At 36.7% G+C, this 17454-nt stretch overlaps 1 protein-coding gene across 6 annotated transcripts in view; it reads left to right on the top strand.

Moving 5' to 3' along the window:
* Positions 1 to 17454, top strand: part of LOC144960687 (NXPE family member 1-like) — a 74227-nt gene that overhangs the window by 23051 nt on the left and 33722 nt on the right. For all 6 annotated transcript variants that reach the window (XR_013642920.1, XR_013642919.1, XR_013642923.1 and 3 more), the window contains exons 2-5: positions 428 to 558; positions 3958 to 4165; positions 4690 to 4814; positions 11437 to 11592. The gene's annotated coding sequence lies outside the window, so the exon portion shown is untranslated. The remainder of the gene's footprint in view (positions 1 to 427; positions 559 to 3957; positions 4166 to 4689; positions 4815 to 11436; positions 11593 to 17454) is intronic.

Genomic DNA, 17454 nt, shown 5'->3' with positions numbered 1-17454 from the left:
ATGGTAAAGGTTCTTTTTACACATTATGTGGGAGATATGAAGATACAGACAACAGACCCACAACAGTGCCGTTTAAAGTTCATAGCAGTGGTTGGAGTAGTAGTGGTAGTAGTAGTAGTGGTAGTAGTAGTGGTGGTAATATAATAGTAGTAGTGGTATTATTATTATTATTATTATTATTATTATTATTATTATTATTATTATTATTATTATTATTATTATTATTATTGTTATTATTATTATTATTATTATTATTATTATTATTATTATTAGTAGTAGTAGTAGTAGTAGTAGAATAGTAGTAGTAGTAGTAGTAGTAGTAGTAGTAGGAGTAGTAGAATAGTAGTAGTAGTGGTGGTAGTCATCATCGTCATCATCATAACCAGAACCATAAACATTTTTTTTTCATAACTTTATACTTTTACAGACTTCGCAATTCAGGATGTATCCTCTGCCTCAAATTAAAAAGCAGCAAGTATTTTTTTTCACGCTGATCCTATCTCTGGTGATTGCCATATACCAAATCCACAACTTACTGACCACTAATACAAATCAACGGTAAGTGTTATCTTTTTACCAATCTTTTCTTGTTTGTTTTTGTTGCTTTTTCTTTTTTTTTTTCTCTTTTTTTTCCCGTTTATTCCTGTTTGTTTGTTTGCCTGTTGTTTTTCAGGATTTTTATCTTTTCTTTTTTCTTTTTTTATCGTTTGTGTTTGTTTGTTTGGCTGTTGTTATTTCTGGATTTTTCTTTTTTTTTTTTTTTTTGTGTGGCTTTATTTTTTGCTGTCTGTTTTGGTAATAACTACAACGCCGTTAACGGCCTTTTAACCCTGAGTACCCGAAAGGTACCGAGTTCGATCACTCGCCGCTGCGATGTGTGACCTTGAGCAAGCCATCTCGCCCTAGGTCAATTTGCGGCGCTGCACAGCGACTGCGGTCTGTGTTATTCCAGTTTTCCATTGGAATAGACCCTAGTATATCCCTATGGGATGAATAAAGGGAATTTTTTTCCGCCGGTAAATTTTACATGGGAGTACTTAAAATGTAGTAGAAACATATGTTATAAGTACCTTTTTATACGGTTGTGAAACGTGGATACTTGCCAAAGAATGTACGAGGAGGTTAGAGGACAAATTGGTATAACTGTATAACGATGATCAAACCTCTGAAGTCTCGATTTTCACGATTGATGGATCAAAACTGATGTCATCAGAGGTCTGATCCGCCCAAAATTAAATAAATCATGGTGCCCAATGTTTGTATGTAGACTTCAAAGGTGTGATTCCCTACCATCGATAATAAGATATGTTTGTTTGGTTTTTAAGGCTTTTACGGCGGTAGCAACACTTATAGAACATTTCAGCGCCAGTAAAGAAGGAAGAAGATGGGATAGTAAAAATAAAATCTAGATTTACAATAAGAACACCCGAGAAATCCCAAGACAAAGTGTACTGGACCAATAAAATAACAGAGGAAGATTACAGGAGCAAACTATAAAATGTGTATTGTTTGAAATTGCTTAACCCTCTCCTTACCAGCCATTTTCAGAATTTCCACCAAAACTTCACCCCCCCCCCCCCCAACACAAAAACAGACATTTCTTACTGAAACAGAAAAGCAACATGCACGTTTAATACATAATATTTGTCGACAGTATGAGCTCTATTACAGAATGTCAAGTTTGTATAGCTATAGCAAAACAAAAAAAAAAAAAAAGAAAAGAAATCTGGATGAAAGAAGTGGCGGCTGCATCGTAACAAAAGTGTGACGATTTTCCAATAGGTGAAGAGGAGAGTGTTAATAGCTCAACCAGACATAAACACAAGATCCCTTCAAGAGGAGTGCACTCAAATGCTTGCAAACAACAAAAACAAATATTACAATACACAATAGAGCATGGATTTACAGGACACAAATCTATCTCCCAAAACCATTGCTTGTCAGTAATAATATGCTAAGCTGCTAGAAGCTATGCTGGACTGTAAAAACTTATAAACAACAATGAATATATTATTATTATTATTATTATTATTATTATTATTATTATTATTATTATTATTATTATTATTATTATTATTATTATTGTTATTATTGTCAGTAATACTATGCTAAGCTGCTAGAAGCTATGCTGAACTATAAAAACTTATAAACAAAAATGAATATAAAACCTTCAAATATCCAAAAAGAGACGTTTGAATGTTTCCCTATCAGCTGAGGATTTTGGCCAGGGTCAGGACAAAACCAAGTCTTTGTAATCCCATTCCAAGACAAAGACAGAAAGTAACCCGGAAACAAATAAAAGGGGATAGAAGACAAAAGAAGTGACCTGGTGCCCAGTTATCTAAAATGTTATATTCAATTCATATGACAACGAATACTTATATTTTGTTATTTCCATAAGATGACCATGCTTATTTTTAATGATATATCTAATTAGTGGTGGAGGTTGGCGAGTGGATAAGACATTGTACTTTGACCCAAAAAGTCTCGGTTTGAGGCCCCACTTCAGGTATTATTATTTGTACCTTGAGGAAGATAAATACCCCCCCCCCCCCCCCCCCCCACACAACCCATCTCAATATGCTCGTTTGAACAAGGGGTGATTTGTTCTACCGTACTCGTCCTTGAGTATCGGTCGATTTAAATGACATTCATCTTGGCAATTGCGAAGTCCCCGGTTTGAGAGTTTTCGCCAAGATGAGGGTCATTTAAATCGATCGAAATTAAAAGGACGATTTTTCTGACCAAGTTTTAAAATGGGGTTTTTCCAGAGTACGGCAGTGAAAATATTAGACTTTCGTCTGATGGATTATCTATAGATATTCCTTCTTGAAATGTTAAGGAGAAAGTATTTAACCACACAGACAGATAAGGCGTAAATCGTTCTTTAAATATTTAATTAATTTGCACAGACGAGCAAGATTACTTATAATGCTATGTTCCATTAATTCGATAGGATAGGCATAGTTATTTGAAATAATACATTCAATTGATTCAATTGGATAATCATGGTTATTTGAAAATTATATTCAGTTCATTCGATAGGATAAGCATGGTTATTTGAAATGTTATATTCCGTTCATTCGATAGGATAAGCATAGTTATTTGAAATGTTATATTCAGTTCATTCGATAGGATAAGCATAGTAAGTTGAACTGTAATATTCCGTTCATTCGATAGGATAAGCATGGTTAGTTGAAATGTTATATTCCGTTCATTCTGTAGGATAAGCACGGATAGTTGAAATGTTATATTCCGCTCATTTGATAGGATAATCATGCTTATTTGAAATGTTATATTCCGTTCATTCGATAGATAAACATGATTATTTGAAATAGTATATTCCGCTCATTTGATAGGATAATCATTGTTATTTGAAATGTTATATTCCGTTCATTCGATAGGATAAGCATAGAACTGTAATATTCCGTTCATTCGATAGGATAAGCACGGTTAGTTGAAATGTTATATTCCGTTCATTTGAAGGGTAAGCATGGCTTATGGAGTATGATGAACTCATGACAACTGTTAAGTGGTCAAGTGGTATGACACTTGTCTTCGGATCGGAAGGTCTTGGGTTTGATTCCAGTTCTTAGTGACGCATAGTTGATCCTTTGAAAAAGAGCTTTTACTCACATTTTCTCACCATACTCAGCTGTAAAATAAGTATCTGACCGTTAACCTTAACACCGATGTCTATGTCTTCAAAAAAATAATAATATCGCCTAACAGACGTCATGTCACGTCCTACATGTTAAATGCTGCCGTTGGCTAGAGATCCTTTGTAAAGCGCTTTGAGCATATTTAGTGGATATTACGCTATACAAAAGCTCAAGTTTTTAAAACATCCATATTTATCCTTTTATTAAAATCATTATAATTTTCTATACATCATTTATTTTATTTCTTTTTCATCGTCTTGGCTTGATTTCGACAAAATTCACTTTATCATTTCAGTAAATTGCAAGGCATATCCCCTGTCCCGATCACATCCACCACCCTCAAACCGGGTCATCATGGAGTCCCCCAGAACCAGATCATATTCAAGAAAGAAAAGAAGATCAATGAAGTTTCTAAGCCTTCTTCAGCAGCAATTGGTCGAAATGGAAAAGATTATGCCTTTAAAATGAGACTAGACCCTGAGATGAAGGAGAAGAAAATAAAAGTGAGTCGGTTTTTGTTTGTTTGTTTGTTTGTTTTTGTGTGTGTGTGTGTCTTTTATTTCTTTTTGATGCTGTTAGTTGATGTATTATTTTATCATTGTTTTGTTTTGTTTTATTTTGGTTTTGTTTTTTATTTTGTTTGTTTGATTTGTTGTTTTTTTTTTAATTTGTTTCTTTTCGTATTGAGGGTTTTTGTATTTTGTATTATTTTTTCTCTCCTTTGTTCGTCCTGACGATGGGTCACACATAACGGACAGTTCTGATGAGAGATAATTTGCTCTTGTGCCTTCTAACCTCATGTATTCCTGAGTAAAACGATTCGAAAGACAGAAATTACGATGATGATGATGATGATTATGACGATGATGATGATGATGATGATGATGATGATTTGTTGTTGTCGACTGAAGAAGAGTTTTGAGCCCGAAACATTCCGTATTTTAAATTGTGTTATGTTTTCAAGCTGTTATATTCATTATTTTTTAAATTTCAACCCAAATCCCTTACTTTTCTCGTATTCCCAAAGGCAATGAAAAGCAAACCTGAATGTGCAAACATAACCGGTGAAACTCGTAGCCTATGGCGAACACAACAACTTGGAAACGTATTTTCTGCCGACGAAGATTTCCAAAGGATGAAAATGGCCCTGGGGTAAGTTGTAGTGTGGTTTGTGGACTTGTAAATATATGGTTTGCTATTCTGTGATACCGAACAATATCACTCATCAGTCATGCAAGCAAAATCCTTGTAAAAATTATTATGAAAAGGTTTGAACGTAAACTGGAAAAAGAAGTCAGTAACACCCAGGCAGGTTTTAGAAAAAAACAGAGGGACAAGAGACCACATATTCAATTTGCGTCAAATTATTCAGAAGAATCGAGAAGTAAATTCTGGCCTCCACACTTGTTTTATAGACTATTCCAAAGCTTTTGATTGTGTTAATCATGAGAAACTATGGGAAACTCTCCTGGAGATGAACTTTGATCCTAGAATTAGATACCTGATAAAATCCCTCTATGAGAACCAACAATCAGCGGTACAACTAGAAAGCGGAACAACAGAATGGTTCAAAGTTACAAAAGGAGTAAGACAGGGATGTATTCTATCACCCCATTTGTTCAGCATTTACACGGAAGGTATAATGCGAGATGTGGAAAACGATGTCAGGAGAAGTAATTACAACGAACCTAAAATGCAAGGTCTACCCATAAAAGATCTGAGGTACGCAGACGACACTGCACTATTGTCCACAACACCGGGGGGACTAGAGAATCTAATAACATCTGTAAAGGAACACAGCGAGACCAAAGGCCTTAAGCTGAATATAAAGAAGACCAAAATCATGAATACTGACAAGTGCAAAACCGATGCCATCATAAAAATCAATGGAGAAGAAATTGAAAGAGTAAAGAATTTTGAATATCTTGGAGCCAGGATTGAGTACAACAGGAAATCGGCCCCAGAGATCAGGAGGAGACTAGCAATGGCAAGATCAAAGCTAGAAAAGATGAATAATATCTGGAAAGGGCAGTGCATTCAAACAAAAATCAAAATCCTAAAAAGTGTTGTTTTCCCAACTGCAACATATGGATGCGAAGCGTGGACTATCAGCAAAGCAGAGAGCACAAAGATCACAGCTTTTGAAATGGCATGCTACAGAAAAATACTCAGAATATCATGGACTGAAAAACACACAAAAAAAGAAGTCCTGAGAAGGATCGGAATAAAATCACCAATTCTTCTTCAAACTGTAAAGAAATTGAAACTGAACTATTTTGGCCACACGACTCGCCACGAATCATTAGAAAAGCACATTCTGCAGACAAGGGTAGACGGCAAGAGAGGAAGAGGTAGACCAACAAGAAGCTGGGAACAAGATATATGTGAATGGCTGGGAATGACAACAACTCAAGCAAGTAGACTGGCGGAAAACCGTATTCTGTTTCGCAAGAAAGTTTGGGAAGCAACGTCCTACGCAGGATCAGCTGACTAGATGATGATGATTCTGTGATATGACACTTGATGTAAGAAAACTGGTATTGTGGTATGACTATATGTGTGAGGTTTTGTGGTCTTGTTATATGACACTTGATGTCAGAAATATTGGTCTTGTGATATGACACTTGATATCAAAAAAGTGGTCTTGTAGCATGGGACTTGATATCAGAAAAGTGGTATTTTGGTATAACACTTGGTATAAAAAAGTGGTCTTGTCTTATGACACTTTATATCAGAAAAGTGGTCTTATAGCCTGGGACTTGATATCAGAGAAGTGGTCTTGTGGTATAACACTTGATATCAGGGAAGTGGTCTTTAGCCTGGGACTTGATATCAGGAAAGTGGTATTGTAGCATGGGACTTGATATCAGGAAAGTGGTATTTTGGTATAACACTTGGTATCAAAAAAGTGGTCTTGTGTTATGACACTTGATATCAGAAAAGTGGTATTTTGGTATGACAATTGGTGTCATGAAAGTGGTCTTGTGGTAAGACACATGATATCAGAAAAGTAGTCATGTGTGACTTTGTGGTCTTGTGGTATGACACTTTGTGGTGTCGGATTAGTGGTTTGACGTTTATTGATGTCAGATTAGTGGACTTGCGGCTGTCCTTTTATTGGTATCAGATTCGTGGTTTGACACGTGTGGCTTTCAGGTCTTATATTATGATACTTATTGCTGTCAGATTAATAGTCTTGTGGTAAGACACTTGCTGTTTGAACAGAAAATAGGCCTCCAAAGCGAGAAGTTCAGAATATAGTCGGATTGTATCAAGTTTTTAAGCGTTATATTCAGAAGACCCCCAGCAAAGCATCATCTTTCAACTAAGAACACAACATGTTATACCGATCAACAGCCATTTAACCAAAATTACAAAAGACACATCCCCTTCCTGCACCTTATGTCAACACCCCAATGAAACAGTAACATCTAAGATGCACATTCTCCTCCCACCAAATCCAAGCATGAGTAACACACTGTTAAGTCACTTGGAACAACTACAAAAGACGTCTAACTTCTACGTCATGGCACAAGACCCAAGGGCTAGAGCTCATGTGATCGCTGGTTCGGATAAGTAAGTAAATTAAGCGTCATAGAGACAATTGTTTTTGCTTTCGATCTTCTCCAGGATCGATCCCTATCCCTTCTGATTGTAAAACAGGGGCTTTTGGGACTCTCGTCAGAATAGAAATACATTCTAACTATGGAAGAAAAGTCATGACATCAAACCCTCTTTTGGTTCCTAAATCCTTGGGAGTACTAATAATGAATAAGTTACATAAAGGTGGCATTACTAATTTAGCAGCAGGATGTATAGGTAGATTCTTAGGACTACGGGACATAGAAGAGGGAGGATGGATAGTTTTTACTGAAGACTGGAATATTATATTTAGACTAGGAAATATGATACCATCATTCTGACACCAGAAAATGAAGTACACAAAGCATGTATCCAGTTTTCGGGGAGAGTTGTTTTACACTTCCGATGAACTAGGAATCCGTTTTTGACATCACACTTTTCTTCCCTATTAATTCTTTAATAAAATTAAAATTCCTAATCATTCACTTCAATCTGATATTCTTTAATTTGAAGCAGATGCAAAGAAATTGATGAGAAGTTTAAATGAAAAGAAATAGGAAATTATTTTGCACTTTAAGAAACTACGCGGTTGGGTTGAAAAGTTTTTCATGCAATTTCCGTAATAACTCCCTCATTTCTGGGAGTAATTCGTTAAACAGTACATCAAAAGAAAGTTTAAAATCTTAGCTACAGATTGTTACTTTATTTTTCGATAAAGCCTCCGTCACAACCAACCCAGAGGTGTCAATGCTGCATCATTTGACGCATCCCGTCGGCAACCCCCCCCCCCCCCCCCCCCCCAAAAAAAAAAAACCAAACAACAACAAAGATCCTCATCCAAGGACTGAACTACGCACCGAGCAATGCTTGAACTCAGGACCGTCAGATCCAAAAGACAGTGTCATACCACAAGGCCACATAGCCACAAAGAAAAAATTAATTCTAACTCTAGTTATACATTTTAGAATAAATATTAAATTGTTAGCATCATTTATTCATAAAAAAATACTGATCTGAGGCTCACTCACTCACTGCTGGCACTTGAGGCGATGCAATGGATCTTCACCTGGTCCTGTCAGCAGCTATCTTTGGGACTATCTCGAGGGACAGACTTCTCTGTTTTAGGTCCTTCTCTATGGTATATCTCTAAGTCTCCTCGGGGCAGCCTCGCTTCCTCTTTCCTTGGGGTGTCCATCGCTGAGCCTTTCTTAACAACAAGATATGAAGTGAGTAGAAAAGTGCCAGAAGACAATAGAGAATAAAAATTTTTTTTCGCGGCGGTGGTGGGGTTTGAACCTGCGACCTTATTGGTACGACAACTCCGCCTGGCAGGTGAGAGCGTGGCTCTACCGTGTGAGCTATCCACGAACACAAAAATATTCGTTTCAAACCCAAAGTCATTTCTAGATCCCTCTCTCACCCACTTCTTGAGATCGCCGATTCGTTCACCACCATCGCAAAGTAATTATGACCAGCAGTTAAGCTTAATAGCCAATATTCTCATCACAAACATATAACATAGAAACGATTGAGACATTGAGTATGCTCCGGTGTATGGGGTGAATTTTTAATTCAGAAAAGTGAGTGGAGCAGGCACTTATGTTGGTAACAACAAGATATGAAGTGAGTAGAAAAGTGCCAGAAGACAATAGAGAATAAAAATTTTTTTCGCGGCGGTGGTGGGGTTTGAACCTGCGACCTTATTGGTACGACAACTCCGCCTGGCAGGTGAGAGCGTGGCTCTACCGTGTGAGCTATCCACGAACACAAAAATATTCGTTTCAAACCCAAAGTCATTTCTAGATCCCTCTCTCACCCACTTCTTGAGATCGCCGATTCGTTCACACACCATCGCAAAGTAATTATGACCAGCAGTTAAGCTTAATAGCCAATATTCTCATCACAAACATATAACAAGAAACGATTGAGACATTGAGTATGCTCCGGTGTATGGGGTGAATTTTTAATTCAGAAAAGTGAGTGGAGCAGGCACTTATGTTGGTAACAACAAGATATGAAGTGAGTAGAAAAGTGCCAGAAGACAATAGAGAATAAAAATTTTTTTTTTGAGCCTTTCTTATCAGTGTTTCATCAGGTCTGCGACAGATATGCCTTAACCATTGACATCTTCTTCTAATGAGACTCTCTATAGACTCCACTTCACCTCTCGTTCTCAGGTCCTCATTTGAGAGAATATCTTGAAGATTTGTCACAAAAATGTGTTTCTGGAATACTTAAAATTCCTGGATGATACTCTCTGTGATCTTCAAACATCATGATCCACAGAGCAAAACTCTCAAGACATTAATTTAAAAAATCTTTATTGTAGTGCTGTTATTGTAGGCATTGGTTTACATTTGATACGGGTTTGTGGTTTCGCTGTTTGACACTCGTCGTCTTCAGTCCGATAGGTCCCTGGTTCTAGTCTTATTTTAGGCGGTATATAGTTTGTAAAATGAGTACCTGGCCGATTTATCATGCCGAAAGTAATAATTGTTAGAGTGTCTTACTGGCGTCATGCGGTTATGTGGTCTTCTGATGTGACACTGACTTTTGAATGGGGGTAGTATTGAGTTATCTCCCAGACCCCAATCCTAAATACCTCGGCATTACATTGGCCAGACAAATAAATGATCGCAAACACATTGAGGGAACCGCAAATAAAATCGCAAAAAGAAACAGCCCGGTGAGAAAACCGCAAGTACCACCTGGAGAGCCTCACCACAGGTACTGAGAACGTCTGCTTTAGCACTGTGCTATAGTGTCGGAGAATACTGTGCCCCTGTTTGGATGAGGAGCCCACATGTAAACCGCATTGACATCCGATTAAGAGAATTATTGAGAATTATAACAGGATGTCTCAAGTCAACTCCAACTCAGAGGCTCCCAACACTGAGCGGCATTGCACCACCAAGTTTAAGACGACAAGATGCTAGTCAAAGGATACATGCAAGAATTGACGAAGCCACATACACCATTCCCATAAAAGCAATAATAAAGCAGGCACCTTCAACAACAAGACTCAAATCGAGAAGACCTTTACACCTAACAAAAATGGCAGACTTCAGTGTTGAGGAAAACTGGAGAGAAATGTGGAACAGGGAAACACCAAGAGGAGGAAACATCATTAAAGATCCAACCAAAAGAGTGCCTGTATTCAATAATGCCAGGAAATACTGGACTTTCTCAAATCGCCTCTTAACTGGACATGGCAGAACTGCATCAAATATGTGCAGATGGAAACTTGGAAACAGTGATACCTGCCAGATATGTCAGGCAGCCCCAGAGACCAGCGATCGCATCGTCCTCCATTGTCCAGTCACTAAACTTGAAGGTGGCTACGAAACTGTCCTTAGGGCGGAGGAAGACTTTAGAAGCTGGGTTGAGGAAATAAATTTGGAGGTGTAGCCATATGCTACTTTCGGATTGGAAGGTCCTGGGTTCGAGTCCTTAGTTGAGTGCTTGGAAAAGGCCCTTTATTCATAATCTCTCACTCTACTTAGGTGTAAAATGCATAGGTCGGAAAAAATCCAATGTCATCTAACAGGCGTAATGTCTCATTCTACTTATTAAGTGCTGCTCTTTGACAGGGACTCTCTGTTATGGTGCTTTGATCAAGTTTAGTGGATATTGCTCTATATAAAAGCTCAAGTATTTTTTCCTTCTTTGCTTTATTTATCTCGATCTTACATGCGAAGTGTTGCTTTTTGGCTTTAGTACTTTAGATGTATTACCGTCACATAATATGCCATGAACTAGTCGCTTGTATTCCCTTCATTTTGAAAGGGAACAAAAGTGTGATGTGATGTCAACCCCCCCCCCCCCCCCCTCCAACAAAACCAAAAAAAAAACCAAAAAAACAAACAAACGAAAAACAACTGATTCCAATATCATTGAAAGTGTAAACCATTCTTCCAGGGAACTGGATACATAACTTGTGTAATTAATCTTCCGGTGTCAGAGTGATGGCATCTATTTTTCTAGTCTAAATATATGATGGTGGTCAAGAATGATAATCCATCCTCGTTCTTTTAAGTAAGTAGCGTATTCCAAATTATTTGATTATACACACTGCTAATGAAATAGTTATGCCAAATTTTTGACACACTTTCAATATTTTGGCAGCAGAAATGTAAAAAAATATATATCCGTCTATAGCGCTACTGATTCTATGCTTTACTTTGATTGACAGATGTGGCGCACTCGTCATGATGGACGAGTTCATAGCCACGCCCCCTTGGCACCGATTATACCCATCTGAGAAGGAATACTTACAATACCCCCCTTTGAAATATCGACAGGACATCATCAACGAAACCTATACAACTGTGAAGCTGCTTAACACAAGGTATGTATGTATATCTTTCTATCTATTTATCTATCGATAAGAGGACCTGTAGTTGACACCAATATTATTCAAGTTTATGCACCAACAGAAGAGGCGACAGATGCAGATATGACAGAGTTTTACCATTCACTAGACAAAGCAAAACGAATGTGTAAATCACAAGAAGTCCTTACGGTAATGGGGGACCTAAATGCTAAGATTGGCAGAGGCAGAGATGGTGACATAATCGGACCACATGGACTCGGAGACAGAAATGAACGAGGAAACATCTGGGCAGATTGGTGTAGAACAAATAAATTAATGATTTCAAACACCTGGTTTCAACAACACCCAAGAAGAACCTGGACATGGCAATCACCAGGGGACAGAGCAAGGAACCAGATAGACTTTATAGCAGTATCATCAAGATTCAGAAATGGCATATTAAATTGCAAAACCTACCCAGGCGCCGATGTAGACAGTGACCATGTCCCAGTTGTTTGTACAGTAAGGATAAAGTTTAAAGCTATTCAGAGAACAGCTGGTAGAATAAAGAGGGATTACAGGTTATGCAAAGACAATGGCATACAAACAAAAATGAGAGAAGAATTTGAAAATGCACTCATGATACAAAGCCAAAGTGAACCTGATAACGAAAAATGTGAAAAACAATTTGATATATTCCAAAAGTGTGTCAAAGCAACTACAGAAAAGCATTTACCAATAGCTCAAACAAACAGCAAAAAGGAATGGATGACAAATGAAATTCTAAACCTATTTGAAGAAAGACGAAAATGCAACAGAGGGTCTGCAGAATACCAAACATTGAACAACAACATTAAATCCAAATGCATCGAGGCACACGAGAACTATCTAGACTGGAAATGCTGCGAAATCGAAAGAGAATACAAACCCAACCCCCAACAAGCTCACCAAAGAATAAAAGAACTATCAGGGAAAAGGAAAAGCAAAGCAGCAGGAAGTTGTATCCAAAACAAACAAGGGGAACTGCTATTTGAAGAACAACATATAGAAAGCCGATGGGTAGAATACATAGGCGAACTGTACAATGATCCAAATAGAAATGAACCACCACTGAAATTCAAAGAACCATTAAGCGGACCAAACATCACCAAAAGTGAAATTGAACATGCCATGGAACGAATGAAGGATGGTAAAGCAACAGGCCCTGATGAAATATCTGTAGAGGTATTAAAAAGCCTAGGAGATCTAGCAATTGATGAACTTCACATATTATTCAACAATATATACAATACTGGGAAAATTCCAGAAGATCTCTGTAACTCTATTTTCATAGCAATACCAAAGAAAGCAGGTGCAGTCAGATGCGAAAATTTTAGAACTATAAGTTTAATAAGTCACATCAACAAAATACTGTTGCGTATAATTATCAACAGGCTAAGGAATAAGATTAACCCCGAAATCGCAGAAGAACAATATGGATTCCAACCTGACAGAGGGACAAGGAACGCAATATACCTCCTCCGTGTTTTAAGTGAAAGAGCTATACAGGTTCAGACCCCACTATACCTCTGTTTTGTCGACTACAAAAAAGCTTTTGATAGAGTACGCCACGAAGAAATACTAAAACAACTGCACTCCATTGGCGCTGATGAGAAAGACCTCAGACTCATGCAAACATTATACTACACCCAGCAGGCATCTATCAAAATCGGAAACTCTACAAGAAATTCCATTCCTATTAAGAAAGGAGTCCGTCAAGGGTGTGTTGCCTCACCAGATCTGTTTAATCTATACCAAGAAACAATCATGAGGGGCATAAATAATATGGAGGGAATAAAAGTAGGAGGTCACAACATAAATAATATAAGATACGCAGACGATACGGTACTCATTGCAACATCAGAAATCCAACTTCAAAAGATTGTTGACAAAGTGGTAGTAGATAGTGAAGCCAAGGGAATGGAAGTGAATATCACCAAAACAGAATGCATGGTAATACAGAAAAACCCAGAAAACAACAACACCTGCAATATAACGATTCACGGCGAGCAGCTTACCAACGTAGAAAGTTTTAAATACCTAGGTTCAATAGTGACAACAGATGGAAGATGTAACCGAGACATACGAGCAAGAATAACTCAAGCCAAACAGGCCTTCATGGACCTGGGAAACATTTTGAAAAACAAACAGATGTCGTTCGGGATTAGATTCCGAGTCTTGAAGTGCTACGTGTGGCCAATCTTGTTCTACGGATGCGAAAGCTGGACTACAAATGCAGAAACACAAAAGAACATTGAAGCTTTTGAAATGTGGTGCTTGAGAAGGATGCAGAGAATATCGTATACCGCACACAAAACGAACGAAGAACTGCTAAAACAAACATACCAACAAAGGAAACTAATGCCCTTAATAGTGGATCGACAACTATCCTTTTTCTGACACATAGTAAGGAAAGATAAGAATGAATACCTGGCAAGTTGAAATACTTAACGCCGTGGAAAAAACTCTGGAAGCCCGGGGGAGACAACAAACAACAACTCAATGACAAGAAGGGCTTCACCAACTAACAATCCAAGAGCGTTGAAAGCAAAGACAGGAGGATGGAGAGGAAATTCATGCAGTATCAAGCCGACCAGCTGGAACTAGAAGAAGAAGAATATTATATATATATATATATATATATATATATATATATATATATATATATATATATATATATATATATATATATATATATATATATATATATTATATATATATATATATATACATTGTTTGATGATTTTATTGTTTACATATTACCAACATTTTCGTCGTCGTCGTCATCATCATCATCATCATCATCATCATCATCATCATCATCATCATCATCATCATCATCATCATCATCATCAGTATCATAGTCATTGCCGTCGTCATTGTCATATTCATAATGCAGATAATAATATAATAATAATAATAATAATAATAATAATAATAATAAAATAATAATAATAATAATAATAATAATAATAATAATAATAATGATAATATAATAATAATAATAATAATAATCATCATCATCATCATCACCATCATAATCATAATATTATAATAATAATAATAATAATAATAATAATAATAATAATAATAATAAATAATAATAATAATAATAATAATAATAATAATAATAATAATAATAATTTTTTTGACACATCCGATTACAGCCACACTGGGGCTCCAGATCCATTGAATCAATCGCCACCAAATTTTGCATGGCGTTTTCAATTGACCTGAACATAGTTTTTGTGCATTTATGATTTGGATTAAACAACGCGGTAATTTTATTGTTTCCCCCAAATTCATCGAAAAACAGGCCATTATTTTGTAGCACCTTGGTTATGGGCCAAGCTTCCGTTAAAAAAGGATGACAATTAGATGTGAGTCATTGAATCGATACCAGCTAGTGGTTCCTCTCATTGCTCTTAATACAAACAAATTTAGATCACAGTTTATACAAAACACATTCCGTTCTTAAAGTTGGGAAATAATTTTATGTCACGTAACCGAAATATCTAATATATTTTACCAGATAGTTTGCCAACTTTTCGATGATTACTATATCCGATTACAAACAATAACAATATATTAGCCGGTCAATAAATACTGGGTTCTCTAACCGAAGGAATGGCGTCACAACTCACGCGTTGAAATCTCCCTCTTCTCTCTTTGTACACAATAGATACAGGGGCGGTTGGTCACATTGTATTTAAGGCGGCACAAATCCGAAATACAGAATCAAATTTTATTGGTCTAGTTAATTTAACTTAATTTCACCTACTTTGTATGTGTGTGTGTGTGTGTGTGTTGTGTGTGTGTGTGTGTGTGTGTGTGTGTGGAGGGCGGTATTGCAATTGTTTGCATATGTGCGTGTATTTGTGTGTGCGTGTATGTGTGTGTGTGTGTGTGTGTTAGAATATTAACGAGACGTACTCACAAAAGAGCATCAATTATCTTGGACAAAACTTGTCTGTTAACTTTCACCTGTTCATTATAACGACTCACAGACGCAGCATGTCCTGTTTCCAACTGATTTCTTATATCTACAACGTTGAAAAGTTTATATTTAACAGCATCTGTGACATGGCTATTTGATTCAGAATGTTTCTTCAGTGCCTGAGAGATGTGCGCAATATCACTGAATCCTCCTGTTGTCCGTTATAGCATACATCACAAAAAATCAAGCAATAAAAACAATGAAGCGTTTTACGGCTTTCACTGGCAGTAAGCCATTCAACATTTTAAAAATAATCATTATTAAATTATTAAATCGGCGCTGTCTCCTCGGAGTGTTAGAAACTAAGTTAAAATTCACTGGTTTGTGTGGACCTAAATCTTTCACCACTATTTTCTCTTGAGAGGATAAGTGAAGGAATTGATTATCAATTAAAAAATCAACATGATTCATGATTGGTTACAAATTACAGAAATAACTTTTTAAAATAAAATGATTCAAGATAAAAACAGGTAGGTTTCATAAACAATGACAACAGCGATAATACATTTTCTCTGAATACTAACGGTATGACACACAACTTTAGAATAATAGAATTTAAAAATCCACATTTAATTCCAAACGCAAAGCACTTGTTAACTTCACACACAATCAGCGACATCTTTATAATTATACTATTATTAGTATTAGACAATGCACACAATACAAGTTGAGTAGGGATCGTTGGGAGTGTGCGGGGATGAAGGACTCCGTGGGGTCAGGGATTTTTATTTATAGTACCATGGGGCTCTTCTCGGTGCATACTTTGTTTACTGTTCTTTTTTATATTTAATATATATTTAAGCAAAACAAACAATGATAAAATATATATTTATTGCCATTCTCTTCATCCGTATATTTAAGTGAAGCAAAGCCTCTTCTTTCAGTGATAAAACTGATATGGTTTTAATTTATCCCAAGTAGGACCTCAGGGCGTGCATCGCTAGATTGGCCGTCTTGGCCTAATTATTTTAGCAGTGAAAGACAATAGTTAGTTGGGGAGGGAGGGTGGAGGGAGATTGGGGAGTGGTAACTAACTTTCTTCAAGGTACAACGGAGTATAGGATAAGGACAGGACGGCCAAACGAAGACTGGCTCATATAAACAACAAAAAACTTCCCCACCACACCACACCCTCCGCTCATTGTCACCCCGCGCAGGCAACGGGGAAAGATGAAACGTGCCGATTTGACGCTACCTTCGCGGAGCGACGCACGAGTCATCAAATATTAAATTCAAAACAAAAAGCAGTATGTGCTAAATTTTTAATTTTATCAAAATTTTAAAATGGAAGTTTTTTGTTTGGTTGACATGCTAATCTACGGAAAATATAGGGCGGCACAAAACAACTTCGCTCTATTGACCGACCGCCAGTGAATAGATATGATGTAAGGTTGATTATTTTATTTTATTTGTTTAATATTTAAAGATTTTCTATAGAGCAGTAAAGTTAGGTGCCCCAAACGTAAACAATAACAAGTTGCTAGTGATTTCCGTTAGGGACCGGAATAATTTACGCACAATATAGGTCTCCCAATTTTGTAGTTTGAGTTGTAGGCAATACACTTTCAGTATTGAAAATATGTTTACATAAAATCTAACAGTTGCAGAAATAATAATATAAGGCTAAATTATTATGAAAATCAGGCTCCGAATAATTCTCGTTTTGTTCACACCAGCGCAATAATTTGCTCTGGTCTAAAAATAGATAGATGTAACTTTTGATAAATTTTAGAAAATTTTACCTTTTGTTCCATAAAATATCCATATCTAGACATTATTTGATGCATGATCGAGTATTTATGAATATGTGTTTTTTTGCCACCTAACAGCCAAATTTTAAAGGTTATTTTTTTTTCTATTAT

This window comes from Berghia stephanieae, chromosome 15 (assembly GCF_034508935.2).
Source record: "Berghia stephanieae isolate SIO BIC M18660-M18661 chromosome 15, UCSD_Bste_1.3, whole genome shotgun sequence".
Classification (NCBI taxonomy): Eukaryota; Metazoa; Mollusca; class Gastropoda; order Nudibranchia; family Aeolidiidae; genus Berghia; species Berghia stephanieae.
This window is presented reverse-complemented; position numbering and strand designations above follow the sequence as displayed.